This window comes from Eschrichtius robustus, chromosome 17, assembly GCF_028021215.1.
Source record: "Eschrichtius robustus isolate mEscRob2 chromosome 17, mEscRob2.pri, whole genome shotgun sequence".
Lineage (NCBI taxonomy): Eukaryota > Metazoa > Chordata > Mammalia > Artiodactyla > Eschrichtiidae > Eschrichtius > Eschrichtius robustus.
This window is the reverse complement of record NC_090840.1, coordinates 15,367,143-15,392,650: the sequence shown is the minus strand read 5'-3', so window position 1 is coordinate 15,392,650 and position 25,508 is coordinate 15,367,143. Positions and strand designations below refer to the sequence as shown.

General features: G+C 41.6%; 1 pseudogene; it reads right to left on the bottom strand.

Annotated features, from left to right (window-relative positions):
• Positions 1–24,835: 24,835 nt before the first annotated feature.
• On the bottom strand, positions 24,836–25,257 carry LOC137751296 (large ribosomal subunit protein uL24-like; annotated as a pseudogene).
• Positions 25,258–25,508: the final 251 nt, after the last annotated feature.

Sequence of the window (25,508 nt, the reverse complement as noted above, 5' to 3'; positions counted from 1 at the left end):
AGGTAGATTACACTGGTCTGGAGAACTAGCAACCAGGCATTTGGACATAAAGATCAGCCCTGAAGCAGGACATCAGAGCCCAATCAAACCCGGAAGGCAGTCAGCCTCTCTCCTCTTCCCCGCAGTGGCCACTGCAAACCCTTACCACCTCTCTCAGGGCCCACACTCCATCTCCAGTCTCATCTCATGGGATAGAACTTCCCCTCCTTTCTGCGTCAGTTACCAACCACCATACCTCCTGCACACATCACGTTAGGATGTAGCGAGAGGTAACACTGGCCTAGAGGAGGTGGTCCATAAAGTAGGTGTTGGATGACTGATGGAAGGAGCATAGGCTTCTGGATCAGACAAGTCTAGGCTGTGAGCCTGGTTTCTATTCTAGATCCCCTAGAAAATAGAGCCTGAGGCAAGGCTCACGTGCTGGTCCTTTACTAAAAGTGGAATCCCAGGGCCTCAAGAGTGAGGGGAAATTATGGGGGGAAAGGATGAGAAGAAAATACAAGGTGGTGTGCGTCTAGATCCCTGCTTTATGAAGTCACACGGGCTCGGCCACAGGAATTCTCCAGAAAGACAGTACAGAAACAACATGTCTTAGAAAATCCCTCAGGAGAGGAAATGGGGAGGGACTCGATCTCCTGCCTGTGGGAAGATAATTCCCTGAACTTCTGGTCTGTGTCCCCCGCCCCTTGGGTAGACCCTGGGGAAGCATCTGATGCTTTAGATGAATCTGGAAGTTGTGGGAGGAACCAGCGAATCTGGTGACTTCAAGAGGGAAGAATAGCCGAGGACGCCAGGGTCAGGCATGGCCCAGGTGAGCTGAGGTAGCACAAAAGGGGTGCAGTGAGCAGCCGGGAGACTTACCCTCTTGGATGTGAGGAAATTACTTCTTTTATTCTCTTTCCCTATCTTTAAAGTAGGGATGATATCTGCCTTTTAGGATTAGTGTGGAAATGAAATGAAACAATGACAATAATGATGACAAGTGACATAAAGAAAATAGCATCTCTCATTTAATGAGCACATACTAAGTTCCAGGCATGGTGCTAAGCACTTTGCATTAATTACCTTCTCTAAACAATAATCCTATGAGGTAATATCAGTTTTTTTTTTATTAACAGATGAGATAAAGGTCATTCATCTAGTGAGTGGCAGAGCCCAAGTGTGACCCTAAGTCTGAATGACTAAAGAATGGGGACACCTAACTAGTATGCTTTGTTCCCATTTGTTCATTCGTTCACTCATTCATTCTTTCAGCAAATATTTTTTGAGAACCTACTATGTGTCAGGTATGTTCCAGGTGCTTGGGGCACATGAGTGAACAAAACACAGATCCCCACTCTTGTGGAGCTAAATTCCAGTGGTGGGGACTTGGGGAGACATTCACTAGGGATGGAAATGTAGTAGGTCAGACAAGAAGTGCTGTGGAGAAAAGAAAGTCAAGCAGGGTCGGGGAGACCAAGAGGTAACTGGGCAAAGGGCAGTCAGGGGAGGCCTGACTGTCAAGGTCAGGGAGTCTTGGGTGGATATCTGGCGAGGAACCTTCCAGTCTGAGGAGTGGGCAGTTTAAAAGTCTTAAGGGAAAAGTGTGCTGTGATAGAGGGACAGCAGGGGACTGGAGCAGAGCAGGGGAGAGAGATAGGATAGGGGTAAGCGGGGGCCGAGGGTGGGAGGTTGCAGACCACACAGTCTTGAAGGACCTTGGTTGGAGGGCCTTGGAAGGGTTTAGCTTATACTCTGAGTAAGATGTGTTATATTGTAATGCTATCTAATGTAAAATCACTTATTACATAAATAGCGTGTATTACAATGTCAGTCTTTTCGTTCTGACTTCTGTCCTCAGTACAGCAGAAATCTGCTCTTGCTAAGATCACTAATGAACCCCTAATCGGCAAATGCACTTACACTTTTAAAATCTGATCAGCTCTCTGTTGCATTTGGTTTCTACTTGACATTTAGACAAAACCTTGTTTTTATATTTGAGATGCTATATATAGCACATGAAATGTAAATGGATCGTAAGCTGCACCCCTGTGTTGAAAGTTTTTAAATGTGTGATTAGAGTCAAATTGAGGAAACGTTCTATCGTTGGGGCCTTTGCAGATCCAAGCAAGGTTCTTAGCCCCAAATGCAGAGGGTGCAAAATTTGTTTTAACTGTGTGGCTTTAGGCAAGTTACAAAATATTTCTGAGCGTCATTTTTCTCATCTTTCAAAAGATTACTGTGAGTAGCTTATTGTTATACGTATTCTGCAAATGGGTAAACAAATCCAGAGACATTAAGGAACCAACTTCAAAACCCTCTTCTGAATAAAGACAAAAATTCACCTGCACCTGTGACAACTGTGGACCTTAACAATCACCGAGGCTTCCATAGCGGGCCATCCCAGCTCTGCAGAGGTGGGCTAAGGAAGGAACAGCTCACAGGACTAGGAGTCTCTTCTTTGAAATCCTGATGTCTTACAACTCATGGCTATAATAATTCGAGCATTACCCAGAAAAAACGCCATCCTTAGCACAAGATGTGGCAGAGGATGGAGCCAACCTCCCCCTGTCATGGGAACCCTGCTTCCCGTCCCTTCCTGGATCACATGCCTGAGAGAACTTCCTTCTTGCAGAGAGTCAGGAGGAACACTGTATACCTTGAGCTTTAATCCTGTGTGTATCTATCCTAAGATGATTTAATAGTTGATGGAACTGGTACCTTTTCTTCCTTCCCTCATGCTTGCTATCTTTCTTTCCTCACATTTTAAAAAACTTGTCAACCACACTTAAGTTTAAAAGTTATACTCCTTTCGTTATGATATAAAATATCTAGACACATGCTTAAGTTTTGTGGGTTTTTTTGGTTTGTTTGTTTTTTAATCAAAGAAGTATTTCCTCTTGGGCCGTAATTCAGCAACTACATAGTTTGCAGTCGCTGCAGCAGCATGCTATCTTTTTTTTTTTTTTATTGTGGTAAAGAACACACAACATAAAATTTACTCTTTAAACCATTTTTATTTTATTTTATTATTATTTTTTAAATATATTTATTATTTTTTGGCTGCATTGGGTCTTCATTGCTGTGCGCAGGCTTTCTCTAGTTGCGGTGAGCGGGGGCTACTCTTCATTGCCGTGCGCGGGCTTCTCATTGCGGTGGCTTCTCTTGTTGCGGAGCACGGGCTCTAGGCTCGAGGGCTTCAGTAGTTGTGGCACGTGGGCTCAGTAGTTCTGGCTCGCAGGCTCTAGAGCACAGGCTCAGTAGTTGTGGCGCACGGGCTTAGTTGCTCCGCGGCATGTGGAATCCTCCCGGACCAGGGCTCGAACCCGCGTCCCCTGCATTGGCAGGCAGACTCCCAACCACTGCGCCACCAGGGAAGCCCTTCAGTGTTATTCTTAAAGCTAAAAATTACTTTATCAACCCAACATTGTAAATTAACTATCCTTCAATTAAAAAATTACTTTATCAAATCAGATCATAATATTTGTCAATTATAGTCAGTCCCCATCTTATTTAAAGCACAAAATCTCATTAATAATTTTATATTAGTCACATGTTGCAATGATAATATTTTTGATAGATTAGGTTATAAAAATATGCTATGAACGTTAATTTTTTTTTTGACTGTACCACGCAGAGTGTGGGAGCCTAGTTCCAGGGATTGAACCCTGGGCCCCGGCAGTGAAAGCACCGAGTTCTAACCACTGGACCGCGAGGGAACTCCCTCAAAGTTAATTTCACTAGTTAATTTTTAATTTTTTCAATGTGCCTACTAGAAAATTTCAAATATTTCTATTGAATAGTGCTGGTCTAGGATATTGGAAGACTTCCTCACTGTTAGAGAACTCCATTCTGAGTTTGGGTTAGGGGAAGAGGAGTTTATCGCTACATAGTTTGTCATTTTCCTGCAGAGAAGGAATAACTATATCACTGTTATCATCATCATAGTCTTTCTCTGGCCGTGAGCAACACTTATCCAATATCCTGAATAATGGGGACCCTGTGTTTTTAATGCAAAGTCCCCAAATAGTGCCATCAAATAGTGCTGGTGCAGCAAATAAAGTAGTTATGATTGGAGAGTGGGTAGTCTTCATAGGACTATTATTGAATTACCATATTCCAACCTGGTTGGCATTAAAAAGTAAGATCAAAAAAAAAAAAAGATGATTAAAAAAACCAGTAGGGACTCTGTGTCTTGCAATAAAATTGCCTCCTTAGTTTGCCCTTGCATAGTTTAGCATCAGTGCCTTATTGATCAGAATTAGGAAGTTAATAAGGTTTGGGCTAATTAATCAGATGGGTAGGGGCTGGAACTGCACTGCAAGGCTTAATCAAGTCATCAAAGCTCTCAAGCCATGAAGAAGGTAATTAAAGGAAAAGGATGCGTGTTACACAGTAACAGGAGACCAGGAGAGAGCAAGAGTGAGATAGAGAACCTCCATTTTCTTTTGTACACTTTTCTGATATAAATCAGACCCAATGACCAGAGCACCATTGCTCAGTTTCCTATCAGAGAGTTAAGTTGAATGAATTTATAAATCACCTCATTGGGTAATTTACTTGCCCTAGACCAAATGTCAGTGAAACTATACTTATAACAAACTTTGTCTTTGCCAAGTTCTGCAGAAATGAATTCCTTGGGGTAACCTACAGTTGTCATTAACGGCTACAGCAATTTTGATTTAGAAGCAAGAAACCAGTCAGTAGTTGACTATTCAACAGACACTGAGTACCTCTGCTTCTAAACATTGTACTCAACACTGTACCATGGACCTTACAAACTGCTGAGAGCTATTTATTCAGGGAAATTATGCTGTATGGTAAATGTTGGCGACTGGGGGGAATTCTAACCCCTGGGTCTCCCTCAGTCTGTGCCCACACACCTCCCTCCCCCCAATACTTCACTGTACCATTCTGAAACTCAAGTGGGAAAGGAATAGGGACAATGAGGGGTGGAGGCTGAGAGGAGGGAGAAGATGTGATTGAGAGGAGGCGGCTTGAAGGCAAAGGCAGGGATTATCGTGTGTGATCTAGACATCATCGCATGTGGATTGGATGGACTCTTTTGGCCTGGGGAGATGGACTAAACTCAAAAGGAGCTGAGGTTTGCAGCCATTCAAACTGGGTCTGATCTTACAGCTTAATGAGGGTATCAGCATAGCACTGCTACATGTTGGGGGCTAGCCCAGGACCCTAAGAGAAGAGACCATCATATTTAGGAACCAGAAATCCAGTGTCTTTGTCAAGAGCGTGGCGGGGATTGGGGAGCACAGAAGGCAGATCTCAGGGGCAAGGAGTGAAAGCCTCCTCTTTCCTGTCATCCCCTTTCTCTCTTGAAACCCTCTCCTCTTTCTTTCAGGACCTCTAGCGTCTGTGTGGGCTCATTGAGCTAATTAACATCTGAATGTTCCCTCTTTTTCCTGCCCCCACCCACCCCAAATCTCTGATTCCTTGAGTCCCACTGGTACTTACTGTCTCATTAAAGTGTGAATGAGATGTATCTCTAAAATAATTCGTCTATTCAATGTAATGGAATTTCCTCAGATTCATTCTGGAAATATTGAATATACATAAATAAAAGGAACAAGGGAATCCTATCCTTAACAGCTATCAGAATGTTTTCTAAAACTACAGTAAGTGTAACAGTTTATTTAGTACTGACACGTGAATATATGAATCAAGAATATATAGATCAGTGGAACAGAACAGGGCATACAGAAACAGAGCAAAATTCATTTGAGAATTTAGAACAGTATAGGAGAAAAGGTGATATCTCAAATCACTGAGGTAGAATACAATTTAGTCATTAAATAATGTTGAGGTAACTAGCATTCTCACCCCCAAATTCAATTCCAGATGGAGACAAGCATATATAAGAGGATAATCATTGCTAGTTTACTTGTAATTGAAAAAGATGGGAAATAACATAAAATGTGTTGTAGGGTTAAATAATTTATGGTATCTCCGGAATATTAGGCTTGTCTGAAAGGGAAAAGTATGCTATATCAAATATTTCCAAGAAATATTGCTACATTTGAAAAGGAAGGTGCAGAACCGTATCTGGTACACCTTATGTAAATATATGAATAGGCATCCACACATATGCCTAGGTGTGCAGGGAAATATTCTAAGAGTGGTGGAGAGAGGTTTACTTTTCTTTACACAAACCCACTTTTATGGCTTGAATTTTTTTAATAATTAAAAAAAAAACTAGTTTAAAAAATAAGTGAGGGACCTCCCTGGTGGCGCAGTGGTTAAGAATCTGCCTGCCAATGCAGGGGACACGGGTTCAATCCCTGGTCCGGGAAGATCCCACATGCCGCGGAGCAACTAAGCCCGTGAGCCACAACTACTGAGCCTGAGCGCCTAGAACCCGTGCTGCGCAACAAGAGAGGCCACCGCGATGAGAAGCCCGCGCACCGCCACCAAGAGTAGCCCCGCTCGCCGCAACTAGAGAAAGCCCGCGCACAGCAACGAAGACCCAACGCAGCCAAAAATAAATAAATTAAATAAATTAATTTAAAAAAAAAGAAAGAAACTAAGATTGGAGGGAACATAAGCTGCCATGATTTTATCACCTTGGACGCTTTTCCTTTCCCACCTCCTCCCTTTTCTCCCATCTGCTATTTTAATCATGGAATGACAATCATTAGCATCATATCAGCTACTGTGCTGAGTTTTTATTAACTGTTCTAAGTACTTTACAGGTTTTCTCTTAATTCTTCTAACAATCTTATGAGGTGGATACTTTTATTCTCATTTTACACATGAGGAAACTGAGGGCTTTGAAGATTTTGTAACTTGCTAGGGATCAAACAGCTTATCACCTAACCAATCCGCTATACTGATAATACAATATATTTATGCGGACCACCCTAAAGACAAGGGCTCAATAATGCTCAATATATTTTCTTAAAAGAATAGAGAAGTGGGTAGTACATTTTAAAAATGAGGTATAATTTACATACTATAAAATTTACCTGTGGTAAGTGCATAGTTAAATGATTTCTAATAAATTTACATTTGTACAACCAATCTCACAATTCAGTTTTAGAATACTCCCATCACCCCAAAAGTTCCCACTTACTCATTTTCAATCAATCCCCACTCTTACCCTCAGACACAGATGACCACTGATCTACTTTCTTTCTCTATAGATTTTCCTTTTTTAGAAATTTCATAAAAATAGGTAGATACGTATATCATGTAATATGTATCTGGCTTCTTTTCCTGAGTGTAATGTTTTTGAGGTTCATCTTGTTGTTGCAAGTATCTGTAGTTTGCTCCTTTTTCTGCTGGAGAATATTCTATTGTGTGGATATACCACCAGTTAAGTTTTTGGTTATTATGAACAATGCTGGTAGGAACATTCACATAGAAACCTTTGTGTAAAGGAAGTACTTTTGCAGCCCTGAAATCTTAGGGAATTCAATGATCATCATGTTGGGACTTCCCTGGAGGTCCAGGGGTTAGGACTCCGTTCTTCCACTGCAGGGGCTGGGGTTCGATCCTGTTTGGGGAACTAAGGTCCCGCATGCCGAGTGGTACAGCCAAAAAATTAAAAAAAAAAAAAAAAAAAAAAAAAGGATCACCATGTTTTTGGATCAAAACTAATAAGATTTAAGCTGGTTGCTTCCGGGAGCTGAGGGGTCTGGGAGAAAAAGTATATAAGTGAACACAGGGTGAGGCAGAGAGAGCTCAGAGGAGGGGGACCTCTAATCTCCCTCCCACTTTCCCTCATAATCCTCCCAGGTCTCTATTTTCTTCTGGCTTCACTCTTAAAAAAAAAAAACAAAAATCCAGTTTATAGCCCTTATCCTGACAGATTCATCAACTTTCTGACATCTTCAGACTACACTGAGGCATAAGTTAATTTACCACACTGCCGCTCCAGGCCTGCATGCGGGTTACAGAGCATGTCTATGGCGCTGCCTGGAAGGCCTGCCTGCCTTTATCTGGCTGGCCAAGTGGTCCAATTCATCCAGATTCACCTTCCCTTGACCACCTTTCTCCCGCAGGAGAGTTAGAGACCCTTCGGATCTCTCATATGTATCTGTATGTAGCAGTTATCCTCAGCTGTCAATCATCTATCCATCCATCAGATACAGTATCTATATCTATAACCATGTCCATACTTTCATCTCCATTTCTTTTGTTGACATATCTAACTTCCTTCATTAGATATGAGCTCATTGGCAGCAGAGGATTTTTGGTCTTGATCATCATGTTTCCTCAGCATGTAGCACAATAAACATTCATTAAGTGTTTGTGGAAAGAATAAAAGAACAGCAAATGAATAAACAAATAATGAATGACTATTCTGGGAAGAAAGGGAAAGGTGGCCTCACTGCAGATCCATCAAGGCAAGGGGAGGCTGAGGACGCACACTGCCAGGTCTTAGTTAAGTTGTAATTCACAAATATTTGTCTTCTCAGTAACACATCCAAGTTTGCAAACATACCCAAGTTGGTTCGCTTAAAAAGAAAATCAGAGCAGATCTGAGATTATCCATACAATAATATCTCTCTTACTTGCTTTCCAATATGCTTTCTTTCTTTTTTTAATATTTATTTATTTATTTATTTGGCTGCACCAGGTCTTAGTTGCAGCACGTGGGATCTTCAGTTGCAGCCTGCGGGATATAGTTCCCTGACCAGGGATCGAACCTGGGCCCCCTGAACTGGGAACACAGAGTATTAACCACTGGATCACCAGGGAAGTCCCCCAATATGCTTTCTTGAGTGCAAGGAAAAAGGGTGAAATTATAAGCGGCCAACCAACATTGCTGCCTCACCCTGGGGATGCTTGGACACGTGCTGCAAAGGTGGATAGCATCTGTTAGGAGTCACAGCAGAAAAAAGGACAAAACTTCCAAGGTAGAAAATCATAATGAAGGAACCTGTGAGATGTTGATTCCAGAAGCTCCTTCCCTGACTGTAAATGAACAGAGGCAGCCGTGCCAAGGATGCATGAGGAGGTGATTCTGCAAGACTCTCATCTTTGGCATGTAGAGTAAGTAGAGAATTCATGTTCTTTTTTCCCTGCATGTGCAAAGCACTGGGCTGACTAGTAGCCATGTATTTTCTGGTCATGAAATGAGATTTCCTAAAAGAAGGACCCAGGCTCTCTTGGAAACCATTCTTATGAGGCTCACACATTTTGGAAGATTTCTACCTAAAATGACTGGAAGTGCTGATAATGGAAGCTCCCATGACCTGGAAAATTCATTTGTTTTCATCGCTTCCTTACATCTCGAGTACAAAGACCCATTGTCTACCCATTCCTCTTTAAGTTCAATTATTAGAAAATTGATCACATGTCAAAAAGTGACAGATTAATTGCCCCAGAAATCCAAATGTGTAAGAGCCTGGCATCTGCAGACCGACTAGTTTGCACGTTTGGCTCAAGATGATCTGACCAGTCTCATACACATATATTCTCTGGCTGTTTAACAGTTATGTGTTGTGGCTGATGTGGATTTGGTTGGGGGTATAGTGTGATTCAAAAGTGGAGATGACAATTTATTTAAAGTTCCTTAATTCTAATGGAAAACCTTGAAAAGTCTATGTGCAGTTTCTTTCCAAGATTTAATTATAAATTAATGTTAAGAACAGCCATTTGTTTGTATTATCATTTTAATTATGCAAAGTAGACAGAAGCTATATAATCATAATAGCTAATACAATCGCACGCCCCCTTTCACTCTCAAAAGTGTCCTGGTTTCTAGATGATATGATCACCCTACTCACTGAATACTTACTTTGTGCTCAGTGCCTCTTCTAAGTGCTTTATGTGGACCCGTTTATATATAGTCTGGGTCCCCTATATCATAAGACCATGCTTTCAAATTTTGAAGACAATTAACCATTCGGCATTAGCTAGAACGACATAGTGCATGCTCCTAAAAGACTCTTCTTAGCATTTTCATTAGTCAGGAGTGTAATGGTGCTGGGAAAATCTAATAATAAAGGTAAACAATGGTAATTGGTTGCTATGGATTAATCAAAGAGTATATAAAGCAGAGCATATAAATTTTGGATCTAATCATCACTGTTTGGAAGTGTTCTGTGTCCTTTCAGGAAAGATGAATGAGCATTGAAAGAAAACCGACATTTTTTTCTCCTAATGACACTTCTTTTCATTAAAGATGAGTTTACCACTGGTGATTACCTTCTTTACTTTAAGCAGGTTTAATAGAATAACACGGCTGGCAAGAGAAAAAAAATGATAAAAAGCTTACCATGATCAAGTGGAAATTTTGGGGGCTTTCACATTTGCTCTCCTGTATAACAAAGGTTAAATTTTAGGTCCTTGAAACTCTGTGAATATACTAAAAACCATTGACTTGTACAACTTACATGGGTGAATTGCATTGTATATAAATCATATCACATTAAAGCTGTAACAAAAAAATTTAGTTCCCTGACCCATTGTAGCTTACAATCTCAAATGTATTTATGCACATATTGAATGAACAAAAGTGTCTATAAGGACATCAATTTCATTTGGTGCAATGTATACATTATTGCATTTCTTGTACCATGCAATAATGTACACATTGCACCAAATGGGAGTTGTACTTGAGAGGGGATTATGTGATACAGGCAGTTTATGTTTTATGAAAAGACAATTATGCTTTAATAGGATCGATTATAATGTCAGTGGAGTGATGGTTTTGATGAATATCACAAATGCACCAAATATAAAAAGTGGACTCTGGCCCAGTCACATCCAGACCTATTATATCAGAATCTCTGGGGGTGGGCAGTGGCATCCATAGTTTTAAAAGATTCCCAGGTGACTTCAGTGGGCCGCCAAGGTTGTGGGACACCAGTTGAGCTGAAAATGACTGGGTGACAATCACTTTCTTTCAACTTGATATGCTAGAAATGGGCTTCTTCCCACAGTAAAAACTGCTTTGCTTCTGTAAATGTACTCCTGGATATTTGTAAGTACTAACTTTAAATGTGCTCAAGATATACTGAGTGGATCAAAAAATAAGAGGAAAACACAGCTAGGGAGGGTTGGAAGCATGAATTAAAAAAAAAAAAAAAAATTAAGTAAGCTCTAAGGAGGTAAAAGACCCTAGAGGCCCTTCAATTGTTCTTACATCTTAACACTAGAACGGACATTAAGAATCTATTCAATATCACATTTTCCCCAGGAAGTTAAGGGATTAGAAGTTAAGCAGTGTGTCCAAGGACATACAACTATTCACAACAAAACCTCGGGTAGAAGCCAAGACTTGTCAGCGCCTGTGCATTCTGATTCTAATACCGGCTGGGAGGCGCTCCTTCCCCTCCAAATCATCTGCTTCTGAAATACTTTTATCCTTCCAGAAGAGCTGCAAAAATAGTACCGTATAGATAATTTCCATCAACTATTTCAGGCAGCTTTCCCCAATGTTAATCTCCTACCTAGCCAAGGTACGAGGAGGACAGCCAAGAAATTAACATTGGTACAATGCTATATTCTTTTACAAATGACGGAGAGAGGTCGAACCACTCGCCCAAGGGCACACAGCTCCTCAGTGGCAGAATCCCCGTCACCTTTAAGGACACAAGTACCCAGTTCCTTTGGTTTCATCTGAAATCCACCTTACATTAAAACATGTTTCTAGAGTGAAGGCTGGGTGCAAGCATCATACTGTCCTGCTGACACCACGGATGCAAGGTCCTTTATGGGCATGCGAGACCTCCTCCCCCCTCCCCCAACCCGCCCCCGGAAGGGCCCTCACGCTTCGTTTAATGCCCTGAGGCTGTTGCCGTCTTGAAATTCTTAATAATTTTATCTTGGAACTTGTGTTTTGTAAGTAACGGCCGATGGTACAATGGGGCGATAAACCGGGCAGCACGGCGGGGACTCCCACCAGCGGGCAACAGAGTGTGGCCGCTGCGGGACTGACCCGGCGCCTAGTGCGCACGCGCCAACCTCGGGCCAGTCCCGGGCGGGGGGCGGGGACTCCCAGATTCGCCCGGATTAGCGTTGGTGATCATGGTGGCAGCAGCAGAAGCAAGAGAGAGGGGGTGCTCGGCGCTACTGTCCCCGGAGCCCATCCCTGCAGTACCTCTCTGCCCTGCAAACTTTGTCGGTAAATTATTACAGAGCGAAAGCGTACGCATGGACATTGCAGTAAAGCGTAACTAGAATTCTTCAATGAATTTAGGATCCCTGGTTTTGAAAACTGCTGCAACGTTGCAAAACCAATATCCGCAGCCTTAGAAATAGAAATTAAACTTAAAGATAGTCACATTTGATGGAAAAGAACACTCTTTTTATGTGCTGCTTCCGCTGAGCCAATTATTAACGAAGAAGACAATTTTAAACTTGATTTTTCTCTTATAATTGAAGATTCAGCGACAGAATGCAGAAACAGGCGACTGGAATTATGTACAAATCATGAAGCCACTTTCAGTTTCTTGTAAACCTCCATGAGTTACAGGAAATGTCAGGGGAAGCATTAAAATGCCATTGTATACATTTGCATTTAAAATTAAATTTAGATTTACACCGACTGATTTGTATGAAGAGCTACATCTTTTTAGAAAAATTTTTCCATGAGAATCATCACTTATCCATGTGCTAAAATTTATATTCGGAAATAATTTACCAGAAGTTTATCCCAATGTTGCCACAGCCTAAAAAAATACTTTTAACAACGCCGGTAACAGTTACATCAGTAGAAAAGTCCTTCTAAAAAGAAAAATTATCCAAAATTATTTGTGATCTTGCATATGCCAAGTGTGACTTTCAATTATAGCAACTGAAAATGAAGTTGAAAGAGTACAAATTTTGAAATCAGCCTTTACTTGCAGAAACGTGAGCCAGAAAAATCTTATGATCGATCAAAATATCACATTAATAAGGTATTATTATTTATTGTGCCTATAAAATTATAACCAAAAATACTTTTTTTTTGCAATTTTAAATTTGCTTTTACTCATGTATCACTATTACCCTTATTACATTTTATATGTAATAGGTATTTTTAAAGGAGAAAGCTTTATATTTTCGTTTTTTTTTTTTTTTTTTTTGGCTGTGTTGGGTCTTCGTTGTTGTGTGCTGGCTTTCTCTAGTTGCGGAGAGCGGGGGCTACTCTTCGTTGCGGTGTGCAGGCTTCTCACTGCGGTGGCTTCTCTTGTTGCGGAGCATGGGCTCTAGGCGCGTGGGCTTCAGTAGCTGTGGCACACGGGCTCAGTAGTTGTGGCTCGCAGGCTCTAGAGCACAGGCTCAGTAGTTGTGGCGCACGGGCTTAGTTGCTCCGCGGCATGTGGGATCTTCCCAGACCAGGGCTTGAACCCATGTCCCCTGCATTGGCAGGCAGATTCTCAACCACTGAGCCATCAGGGAAGCCCTATTTTAGTATTTTTAATGGCACTTTTTTCCTGCCCTTTTAACAAGAAACCCCACACTTTCATTTTGTACTGGACCCTCCAAAGTATGTAGCAGGGCCTGCTGAGGCCACCACCCTTTTCATAATGGTCTTGTTCCTGCTTCCCCATTTAAATCTTGAAATTTAAAATCACTGGCAGCTGGGTCTGTTGGTAGAAGCTAGGTCTGACCCAGGCCCTTGCTCCAAGGGACTGGGAAAGGGGAGTGTTTGTGTATATATATAGGAGGGGGCTCTGTCTCATAACATGGGGGATTACTTAATATGTAGAGAGGACGTTCCAGTCCTCCGGGCAGCCAAAAAGAAAATGATGACTATCCGCTAAAAAGGGCAGCCTAAGACTAAAGCAGGAATAGCTACTACGCAGGACCCCATGCGTTAGAAACACTCTGAGTTAAAAACAAGTTCATTTAATATGATGATATTATTGACTCAAGCTTGAACTTTGAATACAGATGTCGTCTGACTAAGCAGCTCTGTGACTTTGGCTACCTAATGAACACATGGCTATGAGTGAATGAAAGCACTATCGAATAGAGACCCAATCAGAAGGTTTGAAGGTTGGAAAGTGGCATGTCCAGCAGCTGAGTGGTAGTTATGGGGTTGGATGTAGGAAGTGAAACTGGTCAAATATTATGTCTGTTGAGCTTGAGGAACCTGATTATAAGTTGAAATGCAATTCAGTGCTCAGGGAGTGGTGGGCATTTAGGTGCTTTGGGCAGAGGCTCACAAAGGGACAGGAGCCTAAAAAGATGAGCCAAGGAAAGAGATTTTACCAAAGATTCTTCATTTAAATTAACTTTGGGGAGACTTCCCTGGTGGTCCAGTGGTTAAGAATCCACCTTCCAGTGCAGGGGACGCCAGTTCGATCTCTGGTTGGGGAACTAAGATCCCACATGCCACGGGTCAACTAAGCCCACATGCTCCAACTACTGAGCCCATGCACCACAAGTAGAGAGATGCCCATGTACCGCAATGAAAGATCCTGCATGCCACAATGAAGATCCCGCATGCTGCCACTAAGACCCGATGCAGCCAAATTAATTAATTAATTAATTATTAAAAATAAAATAAATTAACTTTTGGTTATCATGGCTTGCTCCAGTTATCATTAACCTACAGGATTTGGGTTTCTAACAAATAACCATGAAAGACCTACGCAGAACATCCAAGTCAATGTGTAAGCAAGGCATTTGCCCTAGTGTCTCCCTGGTGCCTCCTATAATAAATTAGCCTTTGTTTTTTGCTGTGATTTGTCATCACTTTATCTTGAGGATGAGATATTTAACATCCAAAGGAGTAAATATTCAGACTCACTAGTTGTGGTGGGGTGAATGGGGACCCCCCCCACCAAAAGATATGCTCTGTCCTAACTTCCAAAACCTGTGATTGTGACCTTATTTGAAAAAGGGGTCTTTGCAGATGTAAATAAGTTAAGGATCTCATGATGAGACCATCCTGGATTATCCAGGTGGGGCTTAAATCCAACGACAAGTGTCTTCTAAGAGACAGGAGAAGCCACAGAAGGTCACGTGAAGAGGAGGCAGAGATTGGAGTGTTGCCTGGAACCACCAGATGCTGGAAGAGGCTGGGATTCTTCCCCAGACACTTAGGAAGGAATGCAGCCCTGCCGACACCTGGATTTGGGATTTCTAGCCCCCAGATCTGTGAAAGAATACATTTCTGTTGCTTTAGGCCTCCCAGTATGTGGGACTTTGTTACAGCAGCCCTGGGAAACGAACTCAATAGTCTCCGAGAGCCTAGGGAAGCTGAACTTCAATGTTCAGATGTTCTTGTTAAGAAGATTTATTTCCCTTGTTATTTATGAAGATGGCATTTCAATTGCATCTTCCAGAACTGCCCTGTGGCTCTTGATCTTGCCACCAACATTATCAAAGACCCACAAGCACTGCCCCCATTTCCCGTTTTTTCTGAACCACTGGTCTGAGTAGGGCAGGCACAGGTAATACCCAAGGTGGCTTATTAGTAAGACAGTTGCCTAATTTAGTATTCCAACATCTGAAAACATAAATCTAACGAAGGATTATTTTTGCCCAAATGAACGTCAGGAAGGTAATTTTCATGGTGATTTTGGGGTGAAGTACCACACACTGTTTCCTCAAGGTATTACTCCTCTGTATTAACAGAGAGCCACCCAGGCTCAGAAACACCTTCTTAAGAGAACAATATGCTCTCTCCTAAAGCTGCGAGCCAGTTTTCTTTATATTTTCCTTTTGACTTTTTTTTTTTTAAGTTTACTACTTAACCAATCAAGTTCTCTGTTCTTTTTTAAAAAGAATCTTTGAGAGCTGAGCATCTTTAGAACAACGCATTCATTTTCCTTACTATCATTTTTACTTCAGACAATGCTCTGATTTAACTAGGGTAGCGTTTCCATGATCAGAATCCTGCAGGTGACTCCTCAAGTCTCTCACAGGACATTTCTCTTTCTGACCACATCTCATTCTCCGCATGGTACCTTTATCTAATAAGACGATTTCTCCTCGGATTGAAAAGAAACCATTTCTGAGCAGTTCCAAGGAACAGCCAGGTGATTTTTTCTGATTGAGTTATTAGACAGTTTCCTCTCAAGTAAATTACAGATGTTAACTTTAGCTTGTATTCCTCATTTACTTCTCAGAGAGAAGGGGAAGCAATTTGAAATCAAAAGCAATTTACCCTATTGATACTTTTTAGAAGGTTTTTGAAGTCCTCTCACTGCAATTTTTTCCCCATTTGATTTATAAATTACTGTGGATTATTAAGAAACGCTACATAATCCCACTAATAATGGATTTAAAGCTTAGAGCCTGGAATCACCTCACCAAAGTGGGTAGTGAAGTGTTTTCAGCTAAACATCATTTCATGACAGCTGCAGAAGAAAAAGAACTTTTTTGGATTTTTTTTTTTAAATGTAACTTTCAGTTACATTCTAAAACAACACAGTTAGGAGCACGAATACTAGCTTTTAAAATACCTTGCATTTCATGTGACAGAAATTCTAAAATCTACATTTATATTAAAGAACTTATCCTTTAAATTGTTAACTAGTAGGATTACCTAAATTTATTTTCTTTTCAAGATATAGTCATTGTCTTTTCTATTTAATTCTTGAAAAGCAAGGTGCCTTTATAATATAATATAATGAAACTCTAACTTAAAATAAAAATATGGGGCTTCCCTGGTGGCGCAGTGGTTGGGAATCTGCCTGCTAATGCAGGGGACACGGGTTCGAGCCCTGGTCTGGGAGGATCCCACGTGCCGCGGAGCAACTGGGCCCGTGAGCCACAACTGCTGAGCCTGCGCGTCTGGAGCCTGTGCTCCGCAACAAGAGAGGCCGCGATAGTGAGAGGCCCGCGCACCGCAATGAAGAGTGGCCCCCGCTTGCCGCAACTAGGGAAAGCCCTCGCACAGAAACGAAGACCCAACACAGCCAAAAATAAATATAAAAATAAATAAATAAATAAAATTAAGATAAATATATGACCTTATATATAAAAAAGGTAAAAAATAAAATAAATGTTTAAAAGTTTTAAAAAATATGACCATATATATATTTAAAAAATAAAAAAATAAATTAAAAAATATGACCACATAGATGACTCTGCACACACAGCTTAACATATGATTGTGTTATCAAAGGCATCATTCATGCATTTAATTTGACTATGGATAAGTGTTCTTATCAGTTAAAAAGTAAGTATTTTAGTCTTTTTATCTATCTGTTTATTCTTGGCTGCGTTGGGTCTTTGTTGCGGTGCGCGGGCTTCTCATTGCCATGGCTTCTCTTGTTGCGGAGCTCGGGCTCTAGGCGCGCGGGCTTCAGTAGTTGTGGCACGCGGGCTCAGTAGTTGTGGCTTGTGGGCTCTAGAGCGCAGGCTCAGTAGTTGTGACGCACGGGCTTAGTTGCTCTGCGGCATGTGGGATCTTCCCGGACCAGGGCTCGAACCCGTGTCCCCTGCGTTGGCAGGCAGTTAACCACTGCGCCACTAGTGAACTCCAAGTATTTAAGCCTTAAAAACAAAGTTTGGTGAAGTCGTTGTGCTGTTTGATCTTCCATCTGCTCCTCCAAGTTCACTGTCCATTATTTTTCACTCTGTCCCTGGGAGGATGACCTGTATGGACGACAGGAAGAGGCTCCCTTCTCTCCCGGTGCCGTTTTGTTTGGCCAGTTGGGAACTCCAGTAGGAGGGGTGTGAGGTTGGGGTCTTTATTCCCCTGCCCCCGTCCCTGTGTGGTGCCATGGGTGGTCTGCATCCTCTACTGAAGGCTCAGGTACTATCTGCTATCTCTATCTCCATCAGGTATCTACGGTTGTGCAACAAGGTCACCATAAACTTAGTGACTTAAAGCAGCACACACTTATTATCTTACTGTTTCTGTGGCTCAGGCATCCATGGCAGCAGCGGAACGGAGTCCTCTGCAAAGCTGCAACCAAGGTGTCATCAGGGCTGCAGCCTCATGTTAAGGCTTGGCCAGAGAGGGATCTGCTTTCAAGTTCACATGGTTCTTGGCAGCACTTGGTTCCTTGGAGGCTATCAGATCGAGGGACTCAGTGTCTTGCTAGCTGTCGGCCAGAGACTGCCCTAGTTCCTTGCCATGTGGCCCTCTCCATGGTCACCGCATGGCAGCTTGCTTCTTCAAGGCCAGTATGGGAAGGAACTGGGCGTTCACCTTATATAACGTAATTTCAGAAATGACATCCCCTTGCATTTGCCATGTTCTATGAGTTAGAAGCGAGTCATAGGTCCTGCCATATTCAAGGCAAGGGGATTACACAAGGGCATGGGTTCCAGGAGGTGGCACTATTGGGACCATGTGAGAGTCTGTCCACCACACTGGCCATACAGCTACCCTTTCTGGGTTCCGGAGACGGCTCCCTCTCCCTCCTTTGTCACCTCCTCCCACCTCCTACTACTTGCAGCAGGATGCTGTATTATACTTTATTTTCCTTGAACTCTTCCCTCCACTTTGTACATAGTCCCTTTATTAAATGCTCTTCAATCACCCAGTTGAGTGTGATAGCTCCTTTCATCCACCAATTTTCCTTGATGGGCATGGAAAGAAATAGGTGGGTATTTTGAAGAAATATAAGTTAAATTTTTTTATCATTTAACTTCTAAAAATTGAAATATACTGCAATAGATTAGAAGTTAAAAAGTGGAATTGTTTTGATTTGCACATGTCAAGTTGTTTGATACTTTAGGTCTGGTAAAACCATCAAATTAAGAGACATGTATTCTTTGATTTAGTTGAGGACCAAAACATCTTTTATTTTTCCTACTGGATTAGAATCTCCCCAGGGAGCAGGGACCTTGTCTTATCCTGAAGTAGTTCAGCTTGATAGACTAGCATAATATTTTAATATTTTATTTCAAATTAGTGTACTATTATAACTATACAACAGTGTGGATTCTAGCACAATAAAATTTTTCTTCAGATGTTCATGGCTGCCTGGGGGGAAAAATTCTACTGGTTCCAGGAATTTGTGAAAGTAATATTCTTACAGAGGTCTTTAAATTGTGTATGTGTGTGTGTGTGATGACCCCTTGCTCAGAATGTTTTCAAAGGCATAAAATATATATTAAAATATATATCAATATAATATAATATATTTACATATATATTATATATATCAAAATGAAATACCACCACACACCCACTACAATGGATAAAAGTAAAAAGGCTAACAATGCCAAGTGTTGGCAAGGACTAGGAGCAACTAGAGCACTCCTACATGGCTGGTGGGAGTGTAAAATCCTACAATTGCTTTGTCAAGCTGGCAGTTTCTTTTTTTGTTGTTGTTAATATTTATTTGTTTATTTGGTTGCGCTGGGTAGTTGCGGCTCCCGCACTCCTTAGTTGTGTCATGCAAACTCTTAGCTGTGGCATACACGTGGGACCTAGTTCCCTGACCAGGGATCGAACCTGGACCCCCTGCACTGGGAGTGTGGAGTCTTACCCACTGCGCCACCAGGGAAGTCCCTACCGTAATGTGTATAGCAGCTCTATAAATACTAATTCCAAACTGGAATCAACACAAATGTCTATCTAAAATGATTAAGTAAATAAATGATGGAATATTCATATATTGAAATACTATATAGCCATGAAAAATTTAAAAACTAGTGATACGACAACGTGGATGAATCTCAAAAACATGTTAACTCAAAGAAATCAGGCACAAAAGAGTATGTGCTATATGATTCCATTTATATGAAGTTCAAGGACAGGCAAAATTAAGCTGTGGTGGTAGAAAATAGAATAGTGGTTACTGAGGGGGTTATTGACTGGGAAGGAACATAGAGAAACCTTCTGGGGCAATAAAAATCTTCTATATCTTGAACTCTTGAACTAAGTAGTGGTTACAGTGGTTATATATATGTTACAGATATATATGTAAAAATTAAATGAGTTAACCTCTAAGGTCTGTATATTTTGCTGTAAATGAAATATGTAATAATAAGATTACAAGAGAAGATAGTTATGTTGAGATACTTATTGAAATATTTTAAAAGTTTGTGATATATTAATGTATCAGCTTTTTTTTTTTTTTGGCTGAGGCATGTGGGATCTTAGTTCCCTGACCAGGGATCGAACCTGTGCCCCTTGCAGTGGAAGCACAGAGTCCTAACCACTGGACCGCCAGGGAATTCCCCAGTGTATTAGCTTCTTTATTAATACATTGGATAACAAGATTTAGCAGCAGATCTATTGCAGAATAATTGCAGAAATTTCAAAGTATTATGCTCATATCTACTGTTACATAAAATTTATATATAAATTACATATCAAGATGTATACAACAATGATATTATGATATTAAAAAAAACCTGTGGTTTCCCTTAGTAACAGTCTCTGGTGATGATTATACTGCCGTCTTTTGTTGCCTACACTTGCCATGCGAGAAAGTGATAAATTTCAATTAGAGATTAGTGAAACTAAAAATGTACTTATTATCCTACGCAACTTCATGGATCCCCTAGTTCTATCCACAGACTATACTTGAATAGGGTTTTCTTTAATATCATTGGTTTTTTGGGGTAATGTTCTGTACTTTATACAATTAACAAGATTACTTTGAGAAGGAGGTCCAGAGCTTCACCAGGCAAGGTCTTTGTGGATATCCAGAGGTGGTGGTGGTGACAGTTATAGTTCGTGACACGAAAAAGGCCATTTTAAATTTCGGTGACTCCATCCCAGAGCTTTAGTTCCCCAGGAGAACAGAGAAAACGTGCAGGCTTGGTTTATTTTCCTTTTCTTCTTTTCAGCTTCTTCAGGATTTAGAACAGTGAAAACATCATCCTGCATATCCTGTTGGGCTGTAGTTTTTCTAGAAGAATTATGCTCCATTGTATATTCATTGCAGTGAAAATTACTAAACTAATTTTTTGTCATTGGATTAAGAAGTATAATTATGGGGATTTCCCTGGCGGTCCAGTGGTTAGGACTTGGCGCTTTCACTGCTGGGGCCCAGGTTCAGTCCTTGGTCGGGGAACCAAGATCCTGCATGCTGCACAGAGCGGTTAAAAAAAAAAAAAAAAAGAAATATAATTACACAGACTACAAAATAATATAATTAAAAAAAAACAACAGGGACTTCCCTGGTCCAGTGGTTAAGACTCTGTGCTCCCAAGGCAGGGGGCTGGGTTTGATCCCTGGTCAGGGAACTAGATCCCACATGCCGCAACTAAGAGTTCGCATGCCGCAACTGAAAAGATCGCGCGTGCCACAATGAAGATCTCGCGCGGAGCAACGAAGAGCCCACGTGCCGCAACTAAGACCCGGTGCAGCCAAATAAATAAATATGACAAAAAAGAAACACACAACATAATAGATCATTTGGATAACTCCATAACCATAGAAAGCAGGTCATTACAGGAGATCTTAGGAACTCACTCTACCATTTTGTTCTTCTGGTTGATATGGCAGCAAGTTGGAAAATGAATACCTTTGGGAAAAAAGCATCTCAAGAAAGATGACAGTGGGACTCAGATTTTATTTTACATTTTCTTGTTCTTTTTCCAAAATAAGATAAGCAGCGACTCCTCCTTGTTACAGCAATGGAAAACTCACTTAACAAAGCACTTTTCAGTTACGAGTGAGCTCACAAATCCCTTGGCAGCTTTCTGAAGCTATTCCATAACATGTTTAATGACTGAAACTTCACTCCCGTTGCTTCATGGTTAAGTGATCTATAGCTCATTCCTCTACTTTGTTTTCTGTTCGATACACACATGCATTTCTCAGCACCCTCAGTCTCATGGAGTAAGCTCAATAGGAAGGATAGCGTTGGAACTGCAGGAAACAGTTCAAAACCTGTTTCGGAATACCCTCCCACACTTTTAAAAAAAAATAAATAAATCTATCTATCTATTTATTTATTTATGGCTGTGTTGGGTCTTTACTGTACCCTCCCACGCTTAAAAATTTCTTTTTAAATTTATTTACTTAGTTTTTTGGCCACACCCTGCAACACGCAGGATCTTAGTTCCCCAACCAGAGATTGAACCCATGACCCCACAATGGAAGCCTGGAGAGTCCTAACCACTGGACCACCAGGGAATTCCTGCCAACTTCTTAATTTACAATGAGAAGTACACCTGTCACAGCACTAGGCGTCATGTTTGTGGATTATAGCACTTTCCCTCCATAGGCAAATGTACATGGGAAACCAAAATACAATCAGAAGATTGTCTGGGAGCATCTAATCAGAGAGAGAGGTATTGCGGATGATCATGCTGGTTGGCGTGTCCTCGACCTTCCATCCTGTGGGACTCTCCTCTCCCCTAAACTGTCTACGGGTCACTGTGTTTTTGCTCTCTCGCCAGATTCATTTTGGGCTTTAATTTAGGAACAGGGCTTTCTATTATAATTTTCAGTTGCATGTGTATAAATTGGAACCTTTGCTACAAACGTTAGTGGGAAAGATTTTTTTTTTACCGCAGTATATTTTTAAAATGTATTTTATTGAAGTATAGTTGATTTACAACGTTGTGTTAACGTCTACCATACAACAAAATGATTCAGTTAAACATATATATATACATTCTTTTTCATATTCTTTTCCATTATGTTTTATCACAGGATATTGAATATAGCTCCCTGTGCTATAGAGTAGGACCTTGTTGTTTATCCATCCTATCTTTTTTTAAATTAATTAATTAATTAATTTAATTTTGGCTGCATTGGGTCTTTGTTGCTGTGCGCGGTCTTCTCACTGCGGTGGCTTCTCTTGTTGCGGAGCACGGGCTCTAGGCGCATGGGCTTCAGTAGTTGTGGCACGTGGGCTCAGTAGTTGTGGCTTGCAGGCTCTAGAGTGCAGGCTCAGTAGTTGTGGTGCACGGGCTTAGTTGCTCCGTGGCATGTGGGATCTTCCCAGACCAGTGCTCGAACCTGTGTCCCCTGCAATGGCAGGCAGACTCTTAACCACTGCGCCACCAGGGAAGCCCTCCATTCTATATATAATAGTTTGCATCTGCTAATCCCAAAATCCCAGGCCATCCCTTCCCCACAGCCCCCCTTGGCAACCACAGTCTGTTCTCTATGCCTGTGAGTCTGTTTCCATTTTGTAGATAAGTTCATTTGTGTCATATTTTAGATTCCACATGTAAGTGATATCATATTTGTCTTTCTCTTTCCGACTTACTTCACTTAGTTTTTTTGTTTTTGTTTTTGATTTTCACTTTTTGGCTGCGCCATGCGGCATGCAGGATCTTAGTTCCCTGACCAGGGATTGAACCCGCGCACCCTGCAGTAGAAGCGTGGAGTCTTAACTGCTGGCCCGCCAGGGAAGTCCCTGACTTACATCGCTTACTATGATAATCTCTAGGTCCATCAATGTTGCTGCAAATGGCATTATTTCCTTCTTTCTTATGGCTAAGTAGTATTCCATTGTATATATGTATCACATCTTCTTTATCTATTCATCTGTCGATGGACATTTAGATTGTTTCCATGCCTTGGCTATTGTAAATAGTGCTGCAATGAATACTGGGTTTACCCCAATGTTTTTTAATAAGTGGTCAACCCTCAAACTTTGGAGCCAGCCTGCCTGGGTTAGAAACCTGCTCTGCTATCCCATTAGTCACATGATCTTGAACAAGGCATTTGACCTCTGTGCCTCAGTGTCCTCATCTGTAAAATGGGGGCGATAATAACAGTACTTATGTGATAGAACTGTTATGAGAATTAAACGAGTTAATATGTATAGAGAGAGTACTTGGCACATAGTGAGTCATATGTAAATGTTAGCCACCACTTTTCCCCGAGGTCAGGATTTTCTTGCCCTGTGATAGTGTGCAGTGGGGAAAAAATGGCAATAAGTTAAATGTATAGAAATAGGGAAGTGGTGAAATAAATTCTGGTGTCGCTGTATTAGTTTCCTAATGACACAAAAGAGTGCCACAAACTGAGCGCCTTAAAACAACACAAATGTATTCTCTCACAGCCCTGGAGGTGAGAAGTCCAAAAGCAAGGTGTTGGCAGAGTCATGCTATCCCTAAGGATCTGAGGGAGGGACTTCCCTGACAGTCAAGTGGTTAAGACTCTACTGCGGGGGGCACAGGTTTGATTCCTGGTCTCCTGGTCAGGGAACTAAGATCCCACATGCCATGCGGCGAGGCCACAAAAAAAAAAAAAAAAAAAAAAAAAAGGCTCTCAGGGAAAATCTGTTCCATCCCTTTCTCTTAGCTTCTGGTGTTGCCAGAAATCCTCCCAATAGCCTGCAAGACCTTACGTAATTTGCCCGTTCCCACTATTCTCTACTGGGGCTGCTTGGTTGCCAGGCACGCTCCCCATCAGCCTTTGCATAGAGTGCTCCCTGGGATACCTTCCTGGCTCACTCCCTCACTTCCTTCAAGTATTTGCCCAATTGTCTTGCTTTCAGTATGGCCCATTCTTTCTTTTTTTTTAAAAAAAAAAAACATTTATTTATTTATTTATTTGGTTGCCCTGGGTCTTAGTTGCGGCTCCTGAGCTCCTTAGTTGTGGCACGCAAACTCTTAGCTGTGACATGCATGTGTGATCTAGTTCCCTGACCAGGGATCGAACCCAGGCCCCCTGCATTGGGAGTACAAAGTCTTAACCACCGTGCCACCAGGGAAGTCCCATCAGTGTGACCCATTCTGATCCTCCTATCTGTACAGCCTTTTCCCATTGCACTTATCATCTTCAATGTAGCCGGAACATTCATGGATATTTATTGTCCTCTCTTCCCATCACAATGTCAGCTCCACGAGGGCAGGGGTTTTTGCCTGTTTTGTCTGCTAAAGTGTCCCCAGTACCTAGAGTAGAGCCTAGCCCATGGTGGGGACTCGTTGTATATTTGTGGAATAAAGGAGTGTGGGACGCATAATAACCTTTCCATTTTCGTTATTGTTTTAGATTGATTATGTCATAAATGGCTCTCTTTCCCTCCTTCATTTTAAGTTTTTAATGAAACTTGTGTATAAGATTACTCTATTCCTACATCTTCTCAATTGTTTTTTCCCTAGAGTGGCCCTCTTCTTTCCTACTTGGCGAGATTTGGCTTTATGTTTAAGGATTTTTTGGGGGTCTTTGTCCAGGTTTAGTGGAGTGATATTAACCACCTGCTGGGTGAACGCCCACATGGACAGTTATACCTGTAGCTCCTCCCGCTGCGCTCGTTCCGTGTAGATGACATATTTCTGTAACCCTGCCCTATGTCGATTCGCTGCCCTTTCTAGGGCCTTCGCACAACCTGAACTTCATCGTCCTTCCCGACGGGCGTGGATCGAAGGTCGTACCTCTGTCTCAGCTCTTTGGAAAAAGGGGACGACAATCTTCCTGCGAATATGGGAAGGTGCACTGAAATGCCTTTTATGGCGCTTGCTTTGGTCAGAAGTCACAAGAGGATTCAAATTCATTTTGGCCACTGATGCTTCAGTGATGACTGCAAAAAGAAAGAGCTAAAAAGACTTCTTAATGACTTTCCAGTACAGTACCAATTCTTACAGCTTTCCCCACTGTCTGTATGTAAACTGTTCTTTGTTTTGCTATTTTTACAAAACCTGCCCCATGCCCTCTGACCTCACCCGCATGCCCTCTGACCTCACCCCCATGCCTTCTGACCTCACTCCCATGCCCTCTGACCTTGCTCCTGCCACTGTCTCCCTTG